The sequence below is a fragment of the Lygodium microphyllum genome, chromosome 25, assembly GCF_053477565.2.
Source record: "Lygodium microphyllum isolate KBCC chromosome 25, Lygodium_microphyllum_v1.1.10, whole genome shotgun sequence".
Lineage (NCBI taxonomy): Eukaryota > Viridiplantae > Streptophyta > Polypodiopsida > Schizaeales > Lygodiaceae > Lygodium > Lygodium microphyllum.
The window spans coordinates 55,592,945-55,604,097 of NC_141159.1; positions in this window are offsets into that span (position 1 = coordinate 55,592,945).

Genomic DNA, 11,153 nt, shown 5'->3' on the forward strand with positions numbered 1-11,153 from the left:
TAGTAGCCTTGCACGTGAAAGTGGGCTTTAGGAACCCATCTTGGCTTGATCATGCTTTGATTTTCTGTAAAACTACATCTCGGCCTCCTAGGTTTAGAGTTTCTTGTGTTATGAAGATGTGGGCGTCTACTCCTACGTGGCAGTTGTGGTTGTTTAGGCCTCCATTGAAACTCAGCTTGTTAGGCCTTAGCTTTTGCCGTTGTGAGTGGAGGCTCGTGAGACTTGGTGGATGGTGGTTGAGCACTGCCCCCCTCCGTAGACTTGGCTACGAGTATTTCTTCCAGTGGCCTTGCAGACTTTAATGGGATCGCGTAGCCCTTGCTGAAGGCTGTAACAATACGGACGTTGCCTATGGCAAGGTGGATGCGCTGCGACTCATAATCGACATTGCAGTGAGTTTGCTTCTTGAAGGTTCACCCTAGCAGCGACTCTGTGCCTGCATCTTTAGAGTTTGGCAACACGTAAAATATCATTGGTACATTCTCAGACTCGATAGCAACAACGGCCCTGCACTTGCCGAGAAGTGCATATGAGCGGCTCCCATATGGGTTTAATTAGGCATTAGTGGGCTCTAGTGGTGGTTTAGAAAATTGGATCCAATGATCGTGAGTTAAGACATTGAAGTCTGCTCCCTCGTTGATCAAGTCATTGAAAGCGCATGCTTGCTTGGTAGTAACCGTGATGTGGAGGTATTCAGGTTCTATGGCTTCCTCATTCTCATCATCAATTTCCGTGATTGTGGTGACTCGTACTGTGACAGAGGTTTCAACATTGGTGGCTCATGCAGCGGATGCATGGGAGGGTAGTACTTCTTAATGCGACTGCCATTAAAGAAGCCTATGGCCTCGCCGTCTAGAGTCTCGAGCTCAATGTTTGGTTCGGCTGATTACATGAACTTTGAAAGGCCCAAGACCTCTAAACTTCATTTTCTGCTTGTGTCCTTTAACTGAGTACAGGAGCACTAAGTCACCCTATTCAAAGTCGCGCTGTTTGACATGCTTGTGAAACCAGCTCTTGCATTGTGCCTTCTCACATATGAGCGCATGAGTGGCTAGAAGGTGTGTTTCCGAGAGGCATTCAAGTTCAACCAGGCATTGTGTCCATGCCTCCTTCCCTTCCCACCGTTCTTAAAGTGCTATTCTCAGGCTAGAAACGAAGAACTGTACTGGTAGAATTGCCTCAGTCCCATAGGTTAACCTAAAGGGAGTCTAACCGATAGCCGTTTTATAAGATGTATGGTAATCCCACAAGGCTGCCATCAACTTGTTATCCCAGTCATTGCGCGAAGCGGAGACTACTTTGGTTAGGACATTTACAAGGAACTTATTTGTAGATTCTGCCTGTCTGTTTGCCTGAGGGTAGTATGGAGAGAATTTTTTATGGATGATTAGAAAGGTGGATATAAGATGTGCTATCACTTCATTGATGAAGTACGTGCCCTGGTCACTGGCTAGTTCGATGGGGTAGCCAAATCGTGAGATCACCTGTTCCCATAAGAACTTGGCAGTCATTCTAACATCATTCTTTTGTGTCTCTCCCGCTTCCGCCCATTTTATTAGGTAGTCCATGGCCACAGTGATATATTTGGCCTGTGAGTACTATGCCGTAGGATTAATGGATCCAATGAAGTCGATCCCCCACTTTTCGAAGGGTTGTCGTGCAATAATTGGGGTTAACTCCATTTGATCCTTGTGAATCGGGACCTTTTTTGCTGACACTCATCACAATGCTTGATGACTCATGCTGCATCGTAAAAAAGCGTGGGCCACCACAGTTGAGACTTCAACACCTTGCGGGCTGTCGTGTCTTTGCTAAAGTGTCCTCCAGCAATTCCACTATGCGCCTCTGTGAGCACATCGTGCATTTCATCCTTGCATATACATCTATGCAATAACCTATCTTGCCCTAATTTATGTAGTTGGCCTGCATTCAACTGATAGGGTTGGATTTTGAGGATAAGTTGCCTAAGTCAAGCTTTTTCTATCAGTTGCTTAGGCAGTCCATGCTCCAGCACTTGGATGATGTCATCTACCTAGTATGGTGTTAGATCAGCCTTGAATAAATCTCTCATTGGAAAGGTTGAACAGATGGGCATCTGGAAATTCATCGACAATGCCTTGTCCAGCGGCCTCTCCCATGGGAATGGTGACATGTGGTTAGCCATGTAGTGATGTTCTCCCTTCCGTGCGACCATGGAGAAGTCAAATTCTAAAAGTAGAAGGAGCCATCGAGCTATGTGCCCTATAGCGCAGGGTTTGTTCACTAGATACAGTAAGGATTGATGGTCCACGAAGAAAGTAAAAGGGGAAGCCAAAAGATAATGCCGAAACTTGTTTATAGCAAATACCATGGCTAAGCCCTCTCTCTCAGTCGTCTAGTAGTCCATTTCGGTCTCAGTGAGTTGTCTGCTAGCAAATATCACTGGATAGTCGAGGTTGTGTTTGCCAAGTTGGCACAATATTGCCCCCATGGTGAATATTTAAGCATCAATGTGTATGTGGAAGGTAATGGTCTAATCTGGGGCTTGTAGGATCGGTGCAGTAGTCAGAGCCTTTTTCAATTCCTCGTATGCTCGTTGACATGCTTCAATTCCTCGTATGCTCATTGGCAATCAATGCATAGTTCAGCACAAACCCTCAATAGTACCCCGTAAGACAATAACCCTGAATTTTAGAAGTCAATGGCAATGCCATTCTTTGACACCACATGCCCTAGGATGCATCCATGTTTCACCTAAAACTGGCACTTTAAGGGGTTCAGGGAGAGACGATATAGGTGACACCCCTCAAAGTCTGCTTGAAGTTTGTCTAAGTGTTCTCTCTAGGTCGAGTGAACACACAAGTCATCCACGAAGACCTCCAATTCCTTGCAAAGCATGTCTTTAAATATGGTGCACATGAGGCATTGAAAGGTGGCTGGGGCATTAGTCAACCCGAATGGCATGACCATGTAAGCAAAGACACCCCAATTAGTGGCGAAGGCAGTCTTATGCCTGTTAGCAGGATGCACTTGCACCTGATTGTATCCAGAGAGGCCATTCAAAAAGCTATAGGCCTCTTTTCCCGCCACTCTTTCGAGCATGTGCTCGGTGTACGGAAATGGATAGTTGTCTCTCTTACTGGTAGCGTTCACCTTCTTGTAATTGACGAGCACTCTAATCTTTCCATTCTTCTTCATCACTATGACTATGGGCAACACCCAGTCTATGGGCTTGATTTCACAAATGATCCTTGCTCATCAGCTTGTCAATCTCCTCTTTGACTGCATGAGCATGTTTTGGATTCATCAGGTACGGTTGCTGCTTGACCGGCGTTGCATCTGGCATCATGGGTATGTTATGAGTCACTACACTCAGATCCACCCCCTTAAGCTCCTCCAAGGACCAAGCAAACACATCTATATATTCTCGCAAGAGATCAACAAGACTTGTCTCCTCTTCCTCAGTCAAGTCATTGGCAATTAAGACCGGTCGAGGTGTCTCCCCCTCCTGTGCTAGGTTCACCTCCTTGACCTTGGCTGGTCGCTGCCACCTTGGTTTGTCTAACAGATCTTGGAGTGGCTTGAAGTTTGTTGTTGGATTGCCAGCTAGCTTGCAAGTCAAATACTCTAGAATCTCTTGAAGTTCCTCGTTATTTGGAACTTGGGATGTGACAGGCTTAGGTCGCCCACAAAGGGTTCCTACCATCATGCAGATTGGTATGGAGGGTGTGTCTTTTGACCTGCCAATTGTCTTGATGTCTTGCTCGTATGCCTCATGATATGAGAATGGCAAGTCAATCGTGGCAAGGACATGCATCCAGTCTCCCTCATCCTCCAAACATGGGATATACTTGGTCAAGGGCCCATAGGACTTCTTGACCCGAGTGTTACCTTTAAGCATTGTGGAGATGGGATCCAAGTTGATTGGTGAGGTTTTCCATGTGTCCATCTTACCCTCACAACTTCCATTCTATTGCCAAGGAAGATTAAGCCATTGCCCCAATCTTCGATGACTCTCACATTGTGCATCTAGGGTCGGCCTAATAGGATATCATAGTCCACTCTCTTCATGACTATAAAGTCAACTGAGAACTGGATGCTTGCAATCTTCACCAGCCAGTTTTTATGTACCCCGAATGGTTTCACTCTCATACCATTTGCTAGTGTGACATTGAACCTACGGTCTTGATAGGTGGATTTCCCCATGTCTGAAGCATTGTGTGGCTCAGTACACTAACCCCCGATCCTGTGTCTACAATCCCCTTTCTAGTTGTGTCGCCTAGGGCTAAGACAGGTAAGACCGCATGCATCTCGATGCCTTCCTAGAAAGCATTAACGTGCAAGGACTTAGGCATAGAGTGTAGGGTCAGGCTCGATATTTGTGTCTCTACATCACAGTCGTGTAAGTCTGCAGTAGCTTGCTCTCGTGATCCTTCAACCCACTGCTTCAGGTCTTGCCATAGGGTGGAATGCTGCCTAAGCAGGTCTCCCAGGCTCAGTGTCACAGGGGTGGTCACTAGTGTGGTAAGAAGGTGATTGGATGCTCATCTTTCTCCTATTCCGGATTGTCCTAGCCAATGGGCATGACTGGATTTGCTGGCCTGTAGTGTTAAGGCTTTGCCTAAGCGGTACCACTTGTGGTGTAGTTGCATCTCTTGCTTTCGGTCGAGGAGGTGAGACTGGCATGCTTATGCTAGAGAGATCTTTGATCTCGTTCACTAGGGTGGGCTCAGCATATTTTAGGTGCTCTTGGGCCTCTTTTACCCATTCCTTCACTTTCTCGATAGCCTCTAGTTGGCGCTTCGGATGCAGGTACTCCCCTACCCTAGCACTTTCCTTTTTGACCGTCTTAGGAGCTAAAGTTTCTGCCTCCGTGTCAATGACCCTCTTTCCAGCAGGTAGAGTAGTGGCAGTCTCAGTTTTCAGCATGATCTTAGCTTCGAGTTTCTTCTTTCTCCGTCTAGGGCTCTTCTTCCCGATTGAGACTGCATCGAGATTGCTCTGACCTGGCAATGATATGCCAGCCTGCTTCGTTTGTGCTTGGGTCATGACACGTAATGGGATAGGTGTGGCCTCCCCATTGAGATTCTTGACGTTGAACAACCCCAATGGGAAAGATGGCACGTTGGCTGAACTTGAGGATGGTTTTCACTTGGGACAGACAATGAAGAGGTGAGCGATTCCGCACTCTGGGCACCTTAGGTCTGCCTTGTCTCTATTTGGTTGCTCCCTTTCAGGACAACATGATGAGACGTGCCCTGGATGATTGCAATGATGGATCTTGCGTCTGCCCTCCTAGGCCTCTACCTTGGCCTCTTCCTAACACCATCACCGGTGTTGGTCGATAGTCCATAAGGACTGTTTTGCCCTCGTTGTCATGCGAGACGTATAGGTATACGTAAGTTTCTTCCTCATTTGGCTCCTCCACATAGTGGACTGGAGCGTCACTTGGTGGATGAGTCACATAGGGACTAGGCGGTCTAGGTATGCCTGTAGGGTTTATGTCCATTCTAGGAATAGTCGGTTTAATGTCGTTAGGTGTAGGAAGGGCCAATGGGACCCCCTTCCGAAGAATTGTTGGGGTCTGCTTGCTAGATATGGCTGGCTGTAGGGTTGTGAGTACGGGAGTCTTCTCAGTAATCTGCAATGCACAACATTATGACCGAATCTACCGCAATTAGTGCAAGGTCATGACCTAGGGTCTTGACACTCGACCAGCAAGTGGTTTCTCCCACAATATACGCATTGGACGTGTGGGCGTGTTGGTTGTCTCAACATATCTTGCAGTTTGGCTATCTCCATTTTTACCTCAATCAAGTCTTAGTTTGTCTCAGTGGCTTTCCCTTTGTCTTGGGTTGTTGGATCTGATCATTCACTAGAGACTCACGCTCTCTCTGAACTCTGCGAGTTGGTCTCTTCTGAATTTGAGCTCCTGGAGCTCCTCTCTTTCAGCTAGTCGTCAACTCGAATGGCCTCTTCAAACACCTAGCTATCTAGTATCGCTGCAAGCTCGAGTTGCATGCTAAGGCCTTATACAGCTCCTCACTCCGTATTCCACTGATAAATACTGTGGACACCGCTCTTTTGGTAGGTCGTTCACCCACAAGGATTCTCTTGAAGAGGCTCCTCACGTGGGTGACATAATCGCAGATGTCCTCTTTCTCTTTGTGCATCAGTCTCATTAGCAGATTGTCGAAGTATCCGGGCTCAAAGAATCTCTTGATGAAGAGGTTTTTGAGGCTGTTAAAGACCGCTCATTCTCCGGCATCTAGAGTCGTATATCAAGTCCTACCCTAGTCACCTAAGCAAAGCCTGAATGCTTGAGAGCATTGAGTCAAGTCGGGGAGGCTGTTGGCCTCGCAGACTTGCTTGAATTGCTCTACAAAGCTGTATGGATCGTCATGGGGTTGGTACTTGTCGAGTTGCTTTGCAACAATTGGGATTTTAGACCGGCCCTTAGAGCCTTGGTTTGCTCCTAATCCTGCGAGTAATGATGTCGCTAGTGCTGCAGCACTTTGCTCCGCTGTTGTGTGGTCGAGCAGTCGCTTCATGAGAAGCTCACTCATTGTCAAGTCTCCTTCCAGGGCTCTCTCATGATCGGTCTGATTCCCACCTGTCAGGTTCAGCACCCGCTGTACCTTTGTATAATTCTGTGTTCTGCCTTAAGCTCCTAGCATGTTGGTCTTGGTTTTATTTCACTATGCCTTGCAGTGCCTTGTGGGCTAGCTTCCGTTTCTCTTCCAAGTCTGTTATGATGGCTTCTGCCGTTCTGCCGCAGTGCTCATAACGAGCGTGCACATCGTAGCTACTTACTAGCTGTTGAATTGCCTCTGGAAAAACTCCTAAGTCGAGTTCCTCGTTTGGCTTGCGGTCTGAGCTTTCCTCTGACATGATCGTGTTCTCATGCTCCACCACAAGCTGGTTAGATCCACTTCTCTAGTGTCACTTGCTTGGTCCTACTCTGTGCTTTGGTTTTCCGTCTATGTATTAGGATCTTCTCCTACTGGTGGGTTCCTTGAGGTGTTTATTTGAGTGAGTTCCTTGACTTATTGCATCCAATCCTCAATTTACCTCTACTCAGTATGTGTCTGTTCTTTCCCGTGTACTTGTGCTCAATCAGGCATTCAGCTATCCTTAAGTGTACTTCAAGTGTAGAAATTCAGGGTGAGTGCAGAAAACAAGTATCTAAGCGGCTTACGCACTCTCTCACCTCATTTTAGACCTAATAGGCTTGTTGAACCGCGTCTGGCCATCTTGTCAGTTTTTAGGGTTTCTCACTGCGTTGTCTTGCCCGTTTTAGGGTTGTTCAGGGTCTTTGGCTCAGTTGGTTGTCGCTAAGACTCTGGGTCTAGCAATAGACTACTCGAGCTGCTAAGTGACAGTGTCCTACAAATTTTCCTATTCCATGCGCCAGAATCGAGTTCCATGCCTCGGGGGTACTCAGAAGGTTTATGCGGTCGGAGAATTTGGAAAAATCGTGACTTGGTCCAACTTGTCCAAGTTGCAGGGGCTGAGTATGTCACTCGGACGGTCGAGGGCCGAATAGAATTGTGGGAAGAGGAGATTCACTCGGACGGCAGGCCGAGGGCCGAATGGTAACTATTGCGAGTGGGGTTGGCCCGAGTGGCTGAATAGTAACTAGTCTGTGGGCCGAGGTCCGAATAGTAACTGGTTCGAATGGGCCGAGGGCCGAGTGGCCGAGTCAAGTGGGCCGTATATCAAGTGGTTTGAGAGATTCACTCGAACAGGTTGAGTGAAATGAATCTGAGTGTAGTTGGGCCGAATGGGCCGAATTGCAAGTTGTGGGCCGAGGGCCGAATGGCCGAGTGGTCTGAGGGCCGATTCTGGGACTCAGCCTAGAATCTCCATCACTCGGACTGGTCGAGCCGTGCACGACAACGGCCGCATCGGGGATGATTTCATTGAATCCAACAATGTGCACAACCACCAAGCATGCCACCTTCCAGATCACAACAAATACATAGCAGGGAGGTCCTGATGTACCTGAATCATGTACCTGAATCGCATGAAGAAATCCCCAATGGCAAGATCAAATTGAATCAATGCTAGAAATACACACACTCTCTCTCAATGTCAGGGTATGAAAGGAGCTCTTCCTTGACCTGTTGGCTCTTAAATCCCTTCTCGGGTAAGGTTTTGATGTCCCCAATCACTCATTTGCCGACATTAGCATCCCAAGCATTCTTTTTTCCCATTTTTGCATGACTTGTGCCCTGTTTTGCCCTGTTTTATAGCAGCAAACCCTATGTTTTTCCTATTCAATTTCCTGATCCTAGCCTACTCTAAATGCAACAATGGTCAAAGGCAAAAAATTGAAATGATTTCTCCATCTTTTCCAATTATCAAACCAGCAAAATAACCCAAAATACTTACTTGTTTCGAAGATCCAAAAACCCAAACTTCCTACCTACCTCAAGCTCCGATTCGGGGATGAATCCCTTACTTTGATGCTCGATATGAGGCGTGCGAGTGCTCAATCTTGAATCCATTGGTCCCGACAACGAAACCAAAATGTGGGAGCTTTTGCTCACCTGCCAAGACCCACGGACTGCTTATTGCTTCAAGCATTCCAAGTGAGCTCTCATGGCTATCTCTCACCTAGCTGACACATTGTCGACCCTCTCGGGGTGTAGTGAGCTTACCTTGATGCCAAAATGAGTTGCCTCCTCCCTCTCACAAGCTGGTAGCCCCACAATCCTAGATGCTAGCTCAAGCATCCTCAGGCCTCCTCCATCTCCAAGCTCCATCCACCATAGCCGCGTGCGAGACAAGAGAAGAGAGAAGAGGAGATGGTGAAGAGCTTCACCCTCTTGATCCCTCACTCTCACACACTCGCTCACTCCCTCACACTGTCACACTCCCTCCCTCAAGAGCACACACACAAGCAAGATGAAAAGAAGAGAGGACTCTTGTTAGCCACACACCAAAGAATGAGCTTCCATTCACTTTTTGAACTTTATATATACAAAACCTAAAACCCCATGGGCGCCCATCACTTTTTACATGACCGGCCATTGTGGCAAGGTCCCTTTTTCTAATTCCCTCTTCTTTCTTCATGCCCTAAGTATATACCCATCTATTCTTTTACAAGTGGCATAGGAGGGAGTCTGATGCTCTTTTACAAGAGTTTTTAGAGTTTTTGAGGCGCCTTTCCTTTAAAATTGCTCTTTTGTGCCTCAGTTTAGCTTTAGAGGCTGCCTCTACGCCTTTGCTCTTTTTCCATTCTTTTTCCACTTTTTCCTTCATTTTTCCGCCATTTCGATTTGAGGTTAACATGCTCCAATGTCTAGCTATATCACCAAGTTCCTCAATTGGTCACAATATCATACTATGTGTCCTCTATGTGTTACGTAACATTATGATAACACTCTAACCTAGGGCCTCTAATTTCTAGATATATCACCTATCATGGATATTATGCTAGCATTTTAAGCTAGGGACCCAATGTCTAGATTTAGCACCTATTCATATATTATGGTACCATTCTAACCTTATGGGCTCGAGTCTCTAGCTATATCACCAAGTTTCTCACTCAAACATCATGCCATACTACAATTTCTGCTCTTTATATCATGTAACAATTCCTAAGACACCTAATTATATATGACAAAATGCACACGAGTTTGAACCTATTATCCCTTTGCTTTCCCATAGTCTTATATCTTATAATCTTCTACTATGTCCTTACAATTGATAGAACTCACAAGGGACAAATTTTAAAATTTTGTAGGGGAGGGAGGAAGACCAAATATACTAAGTTCTCAAGATCCTTGCAACCTCTAGAGATCAAGTTCTTGGGATGAAAGAAAGCAACGTGCCAAGACCAATAACCAAGGCTTCCAACTAAGTAAGAATTTGTTATAATGATGGTAAGATGATGGGTAGGAATTTTGGAATTCCTCATGCAATGGTATCTAGTATTAAAATAATTGGAACGTTAAACTTTTGATGAGATTTGAATAAGAAATGTTCTTACAATCATTTTTAAAGAGCTCAAGAAAACTCCTTTAACCTCACCGGATGTTGAACAACCACAAATAGGGAACAAAGCTATCCTTGTCAAAGACACCCTTAAGAAGAATAAGACCATATGTGCTACCCAACAACATGCTAAATTTGGAAAAATAGTAAACATGTAGAAAATGGGCTACTAGGTGAGATTTTGATAGAAAAAGGAGAGGGTAGCTCCATAAAAGAAATAAGAAAGTAAAAGAGGTTCCACCAATGAACCCAACTCTCTTACTCAACCTACAAAGCCAACTGGAAAGCTAAACAAAATAGTTGCAATAGTTGTAGACATAGATAGCGGAGCTAGTTAAGGCCAAACCTACAATCGAGATCATCACTACAACACATCAGAAAAAGTAGTAGCAAGTTGAGAGCACTCAAATCCATCTCAAGCAATAAGGCATAGTGGACAGTCTAGAAGCTTTGCAAAAAATGTGTGAAGAGCTCAAGGGGATCAAGGTAGTAGCACTTATATAGAAGCTAGAAGCCCAAGGAAAATTGGAGGAGACTTGAGAGAACTACAAGACTTCCATCATCTAGATAGAGAAACAAAAGTTAGAATTTCAAGAGCAACTACAAGAAAATGAGAATTTGTTATAGGAAAAAATAAAGGAGCTCACTAACAAAGAGGCACTATTAAGGGAAGAATTCCAAAAGCAGTTGCAAGAGAAGGATAAATCCTTACAAGAATGGATAAATAAAATCAACAAAAAGGATGCAGTCTTAAAGGAGAGGATTCAAAAGCAATTGCAAGAAAAAGAGGTTATCCTACAAAATCAAGTTGTAGAGATTCAAGAAAGTAAGATGACACCGAAGGAAAAATTAATAGAAATGGACAAGATAAGCAAAGAAATGGCTGATATGAACTACCAACTAACAACACTCCAAGTTGAGCTCTCTTATGAAAATGAAAAAATGAAACTTAGAAAAAGAGAGCACAAGCATCACTTGCAAGAGAAATAACAATGGAAGGTTGGTTATGAGGATTTGTAGAAGAGGACAATGGCCACCAAGTTGACCCAAGCATTATTAGACTCAGTAGAAGGGGAAGTGCAAAGTTTTCAAAAAATAGTACTGATGAAGCTATCCACTAACTTAGGGACCACCTTTTATGGGAATTCCAAAACAAGGTCAAACTTGATGCT